Here is a 6,363-nt window from a genome sequence, read left to right as displayed (position 1 = left end):
GCAAGTTACACCTCCCCCTTGCGTTTCACGCCGATGAGGTATGGCAGAGTGGTGACGTCACAGAGTTGGAGTTTAAGTTGATTTAGATTCATTTTCTACTGCTCCCTCCCTTGGGTGTGTGAGCTCAGCAACAACAACGTGGACATTATTGTGTATACACTGTGTGTGTACACTGTGTGTGTGTACACTGTGTGTCACTGTTTGTGTGTACACTGTGTGTACACTGTGTGTGTGTACACTGTGTATACTGTGTGTGTGTACACAGTGTGTGTCCGCATTGAACCGAACCCCCGGCAAGGCCATCTACTTAATGACGAGAGAAAATTCACACGAAATGTCCTTTGCAATGAAGTCTTCCAGATGTAAATTGATACAAGCTTTTATTGAAGAAATAAAATCATCTAACTCAAAACACAACACAATTCAAAGATGTTTCATTCTAAAACTTCAAAACGGAGCATGGGGTACTTGCGTGAATGCGTCCTTCGTGTGCAAATGTTGTGACTTTCCTGGCCTGAAGGCCGTCAACGTGTTGGACCTTTATTGGTGCACAGCGTCTCAACAACAGCAGTGGGGTTTGCTTCAACCGATGGTTACGAACATCCAGACGTGAATCAGCAAGGACCATATCTAGTCCCAGTTAGACAAAATCAACGTCAACACGTAAGACAAAACTACAATTTGTGTTGTAGAGAATGTACCTCCTCCTATACGTGTAACCTTCAAGTGGTATGCCTTGTAACTGATGAATGATCCAAGCGTGCTCCCTATTTCAAGGAAAATGAGTTGCTCCAGAGGCAAACGCTTCGTGAAACACAAAAGTACCCTTTGACCTGTATCACAAGAACAACGGGTCTCACCTGACTTCCCTGTACAGGTTACTTCCAAAACACACACACACACTTTGTCCTAACATCACTTATTCAATGTGTGACCTCAGACAAAATGATACATGTACGCGCACAGACAAGTATTCATTATAAATCATTGACGGGCATATTAACAACATTGAATTACTGCAGCGAAATTGACTGCATCACGTTACATCGTATTAACAAGAAGCTATTTTACAAATATGCACCGTCTGCTTAACAGTGTATGTACAACAAACTATTGTTGCGTCATTCAAAACGAGTAGGCCGTTGCATGCTGGCGTCTGGGTCAAAATGTAGCAAATTCTAAACATTACGCTACAAATAATAGATCACGGCGTTTCGAATGGCAACACAAGCAATCATCATCAGGTGGGACAAGCACAGCAGCAATAAGAAACTGCTGGAGTAGGCGCCTACTACTTCAGCAGTTTCTCTTGCTGTGGTTGTCCCACCTGATGACGATTGCTTGTGTTGTGATCTAAACGCCGTCATCTGTTATGTTTCTACCCACGTGGTGACTTTACCGAAATAACTCAAGAGTGTGGATTCCTGCAGTCACGAAAGCTATGAATCAAGATTACCTACAAACTACACAACTGAAATTACGCATCAATCATCGCCCCCTGACAGGCTCTTGTCCACATGCAGGCTGGTGTAGGACCACCACCTTGTGCCACACAGGTGCAGCTGCTACTTGGGGATGCTCTTCGAGTGCTTCAGACGAGATACAAAACTCCGAGTTGCTGAGGCGGTTAAGCAAGCACCGTGTAACTGCAATTATTATAACATAGTGAATGCTTGGGGGCTTATTGTCTCTCGCTCCTGGTTAGAGATCTACCCAACCCACGGGCCCACAAAGACTGGCCGCTCTTACTCTGCAGGTTGAACCTAGGAACTGAGTGTCCAACTTCACGTTCTTGTCATTAAAGGCCTGTGACAAAGGTGCATCTATTGTAGCGACATCGTCTCTGGCTTACACATCTACCGGGTCTCCACTTGACTTTGTATTGTCTAGGAAGTCCACCCACACCTCCACTTCCACAAACTGCTGGGAGTTGCCTCGCTCTGCCTCAGTCAGAATTCTCCTCCTGCTTTACGATGTGAAGGTCCCATTTTGGAGTTGAATCTTCATCTTCACATTTTACCTTCACTTCTTCGCTCATCACTTCTTCCCTCTTCACCATCACTTCTTCACATTTCACCTTCACCTCTTCATATTTCACCTCGATACCTTTAAAAGTGTCCAAGCTGGGATATTCGTCCGGTTCGTGATTCACGAGGGATGGGTTCATTGCGGCACTTTGACTTTCACAAGCTGATTTCAGACTCCACTCCTTGTGGATCTTCTGATGCTTCTGTGTTCTCTGGTGTACTTGAAGATTTGATGAACGTGCAAATGCCTTCCCACACACACTGCACTTGAAGGGTTTCTCTTCTGTATGTGTTCTCTGGTGTTTTAAAAGCAGATGAATCTGAAACTGTCTTCCCACACACACTGCACTTGAAGGGTTTCTCTTCTGTGTGTGTTCTCTGGTGTTTTTTAAGAGCAGATGACCGTGAAAATGCCTTCCCACAAACACTGCACTTGAAGGGTTTCTCTCCCGTGTGTGTTCTCTGGTGTAATACGAGATTATATGACTGTGTAAACGCCATCCCGCACATCGTGCACCTGAAGGGTTTCTCTCCCGTGTGTGTTCTCTGGTGTTTTACAAGATCAGATGACTGTGCAAATGCCTTCACGCACACACTGCACTTGAAGGGTTTCTCTCCTGTGTGTGTTCTCTGGTGTTTTTTAAGAGCAAATGACCGTGTAACCGCCATCCCGCACACACTGCACTTGAAGGGTTTCTCTCCCGTGTGTATTCTCTGGTGTTTTCTAAGAGTAGATAAATCTGAAAATGCCTTCCCACAAACACTGCACTTGAAGGGTTTCTCTCCCGTGTGTGTTCTCTGGTGGTTCTTAAAAACTGATGGCCATGCAAATGCCTTGTTACACACAGTACATTTGAAGGGTTTCTCTCCTGTGCGAGTTCTCTGGTGCCGTGTCAAATTTCCAGTCCGGTCCGTGCTGTATGCACGCTGGTCGCATTGTTGACTTGTCGTACCGAGCTGCGCTGAGTGCCTTTGCTCCATCAGACCAATTCTGCAGAAGAAGCATCAGCTGCAGACAGAAAAAAAGAATATCCACACCATCTACACGTCAGGCACAGAGGAATGCACACGTGACTTACACGTCTATACTTATTAATATATTCATGATGTAGTGAAAAAGTTTCCCAAATTCATCAGATTTGATGAATCTGCAAACGCCTTCACGCACAGAGTGCACCTGAAGGGTTTCTCTCCACGGGCTGCTATGGCACACAATGAGAGGGCAAATGTCATTAATATGCCTGGAAGTCCTCATATCTGCAAAATGAATGTTAACCCAAAACTCCGAGCACACAATTTCGGCTGTCTGACTACAAAGGAATATTTATGAAAGCTAAATTCGGCTGACATAGCAAAGGGTGTTGAAAAAAATACTATTTCTGTTGTGCAGAAATGCATTAATTAACGTTCAATTGCAACTCAGGTGTGAATTCAGGCTCATATGTCCTTGAATGCTGGGGATGAACAGTTCCGACTTCAGCTGAATGTGTGTGCTGTATTCACCTCCTGTTTCCATTCTTATAAAGAGTTCCAGCGGAAAACAAAAATAAACTATTGTTTTGATATAACCTCCGTGTTCAATAGAGTTAATAGACTTTACTGCAAACACAAACTTGACACTGTCACACACTGCCATGAGTAAACAGGTGGCGGTGTGACCAGCACCATGCCTGGCCACCTTCATCTGCTCAACATTAATTCTTCCTCACTCCACCAAGTAATGAATCGAGGATCAATCAACATAGCCGAGGCTATCCGTGTCTCTGTCTCTCTCTCCCCGTGGTGAAGGTGTTCCCCTCCACACATTCAGAGTCAACAGCGGCACGCGCTTAGCGTCTTTGACCGATAGATACATTAACACACGTATTGTTGGTTCTTTCAGTAAAGTCACGTAGATAGAAAATAAAAATAACAGATTAAATTCAATAAGATAAAGACCACTTGTGTTGCGATCGAAACGTCGTGGGTTTTTTGCTTTATTTTCAATTTTTTTATTTTTCATTTAATTTATAATCTGTTATTTTCATTTAATTTTCTATCTATGTGACTTTACCGAAAGAACCAAAAATATTAATTCCTGCAGTCACCAAAGTTTTAAGTCAAAACATTCACACACGTTGACAAAGCCTCACCTTGTGTTGTTGTGGGCAGGTCGCTTCTGATAACAAGAGCGGTATAGCAGCTCAAGCGGGCTTGGCCTGCTAACAAAAGAAAATAAAAACTGCGTGAATATTTACAATAAAACAAAGTTACAAAGTGGCGAGCCGGGTGAAGACAAATTAAACTTAAGCGAGATAATTAAAGTGAATGCAATCAGGCGAGGGCAGGAGGCAAGGCCCCGCGTGGCTAGGCCCCGCGCTGTAAAGTTCCAACCTGGACATCGATTCCCATGCTCGCTGCTACTCAACTGACATCCCTACGAGAGAGAGGCTCTACCTTGGTAAACAACAACAACCACCACCACAACGACCACCACCACAACGATGAGAATTTCTCACCTCGGATTTCAGTGCAAGCGCGCACACGGCAGCTTCCTGTTGCCTCGCAACTGCAGGAACTAGTATGACGTCACTTCCCTCCCAAGAGCGGCTGTTACTGTATAAATTATGTTAATGAGGCCGGCCCATATGTCGAGAGATGGGGGCGTGGGCGCTGAACCTGTCGCAATAAACTCGCGACGGCTTTAACGGACACATTATGTTAATGAGCCACCAGTCACTGGGCGCAGCTGTGCCCAAATAAGGATTGCCACTGGAACGATATCGGCAGTGACCTGAGCGGAGGTGACGTCACGCTCAAGTGCGCGGTGGACGGGGGAGGGCTGAATAACCTGGTGACATGACGTCACTAACGAGGTACACCTCACCCTGGCGTTTCACACCGATGAGGTAATGCAGAGTGGTGACGTCACAGAGTTGGAGTTTAAGTTGATTTAGATTGGGTGTGTGAGCTCAACAACAACGTGGACATTATTGTGTATACACTGTGTGTGTGTACACTGTGTGTGTGTACACTATGTGTATACACTGTGTCACTGTGTCGCTGTGTCACTGTGTGTGTACACTGTGTGTATATACTGTGTGTGTACTCTGTGTGTGTACACTGTGTATATACTATATGTACACTGTGTGTACACTGTGTGTACTATTTGTGTACACTGTGTATACACTGTGTGTTCAATGTGTGTGTACATTGTGTGTACACTGTGTATATACACTGTGTGTACACTGTGTGTATACACTGTGTATACTGTGTGTGTACACTGTTTGTGTACACTGTGTGTACATGTGTGTGTGTACTGTGTGTGTACACTGTGTGTGTACACTGTGTACAGTGTGTACACTGTGTACACTGTTTGTACAGTGTGTGTGTACACTGTGTGTACATTGTGGGTGTACACTGTGTGTACACTGTGTGTGTGTACATTGTGTGTGTACACTGTATGTACACTGTGTGTGTGTACACTGTTTGTGTCCGCATTGAACCGAACCCCCGGCAAGGCCATCTGCTTAATGACGAGAGAAAATTCACGCGAAATGTCCTTTTCAATGAAGTCTTCCAGATGTAAATTGATACAAGCTTTTAATGAAGAAATAAAATCATCTAATGCAAAACACAACACAATTCAAAGATGTTTCATTTTAAAACTTCAAAACGGAGCATGGAGTACTTGCGTGAATGCGTCCTTCGTGTGCAAATGTTGTGACTTTCCTGGCCTGAAGGCCGTAAATGTGTTGGACCCTTATTGGTGCACAGCGTCTCAACAACAGCAGTGGGGTTTGCTTCAACAGATAGGTAACGAACATCCAGACGTGAATCAGCAAGGAGCATTTCTAGTCCCAGTTAGACAAAATCTACGTCAACACGTAAGACAAAACTACAATTCGTGTTGTAGAGAATGTACCTCCTCCTATACGTGTAACTTTCAAGTGGTATGCCTTGTAACTGGTGAATGATCCGAGCGTGCTCCCTATTTCAAAGATAATGAGTTGCTCCAGAGGCAGACGCTTCGTGAAACACGAAAGTACCCTTTGACCTGTATCACAAGAACAACGGGTCTCACCTGAGTCCTCTGTACAGGTTACTTCCAAACACACACACACTTTGTCCTAACATCACTTATTCAATGTGTGACCCTCAGATAAAATGTTAAATGCACAATCAGACAAGTATTCATTATAAATCATTGACGGGCATATTAGCAACATTTAATTACTGCAGCGAAATTGACTGCATCACGTTACATCGTATTAACAAGAAGTTATTTTACAAATACGCACTGTCTTCTTAACCGTGTATGTACAACGTACTATTGTTGTGTCATTCAAAACGAGTA

Source organism: Petromyzon marinus, unplaced genomic scaffold (assembly GCF_048934315.1).
Source record: "Petromyzon marinus isolate PM22_M1 ecotype Great Lakes invasive population unplaced genomic scaffold, UKy_Petmar_22M1.pri1.0 PM_G_Scaffold_13, whole genome shotgun sequence".
In the NCBI taxonomy this organism is placed as follows: Eukaryota; Metazoa; Chordata; class Hyperoartia; order Petromyzontiformes; family Petromyzontidae; genus Petromyzon; species Petromyzon marinus.
The sequence above is the reverse complement of the archived record's forward strand: the minus strand, read 5'-3'. Positions refer to the sequence as shown.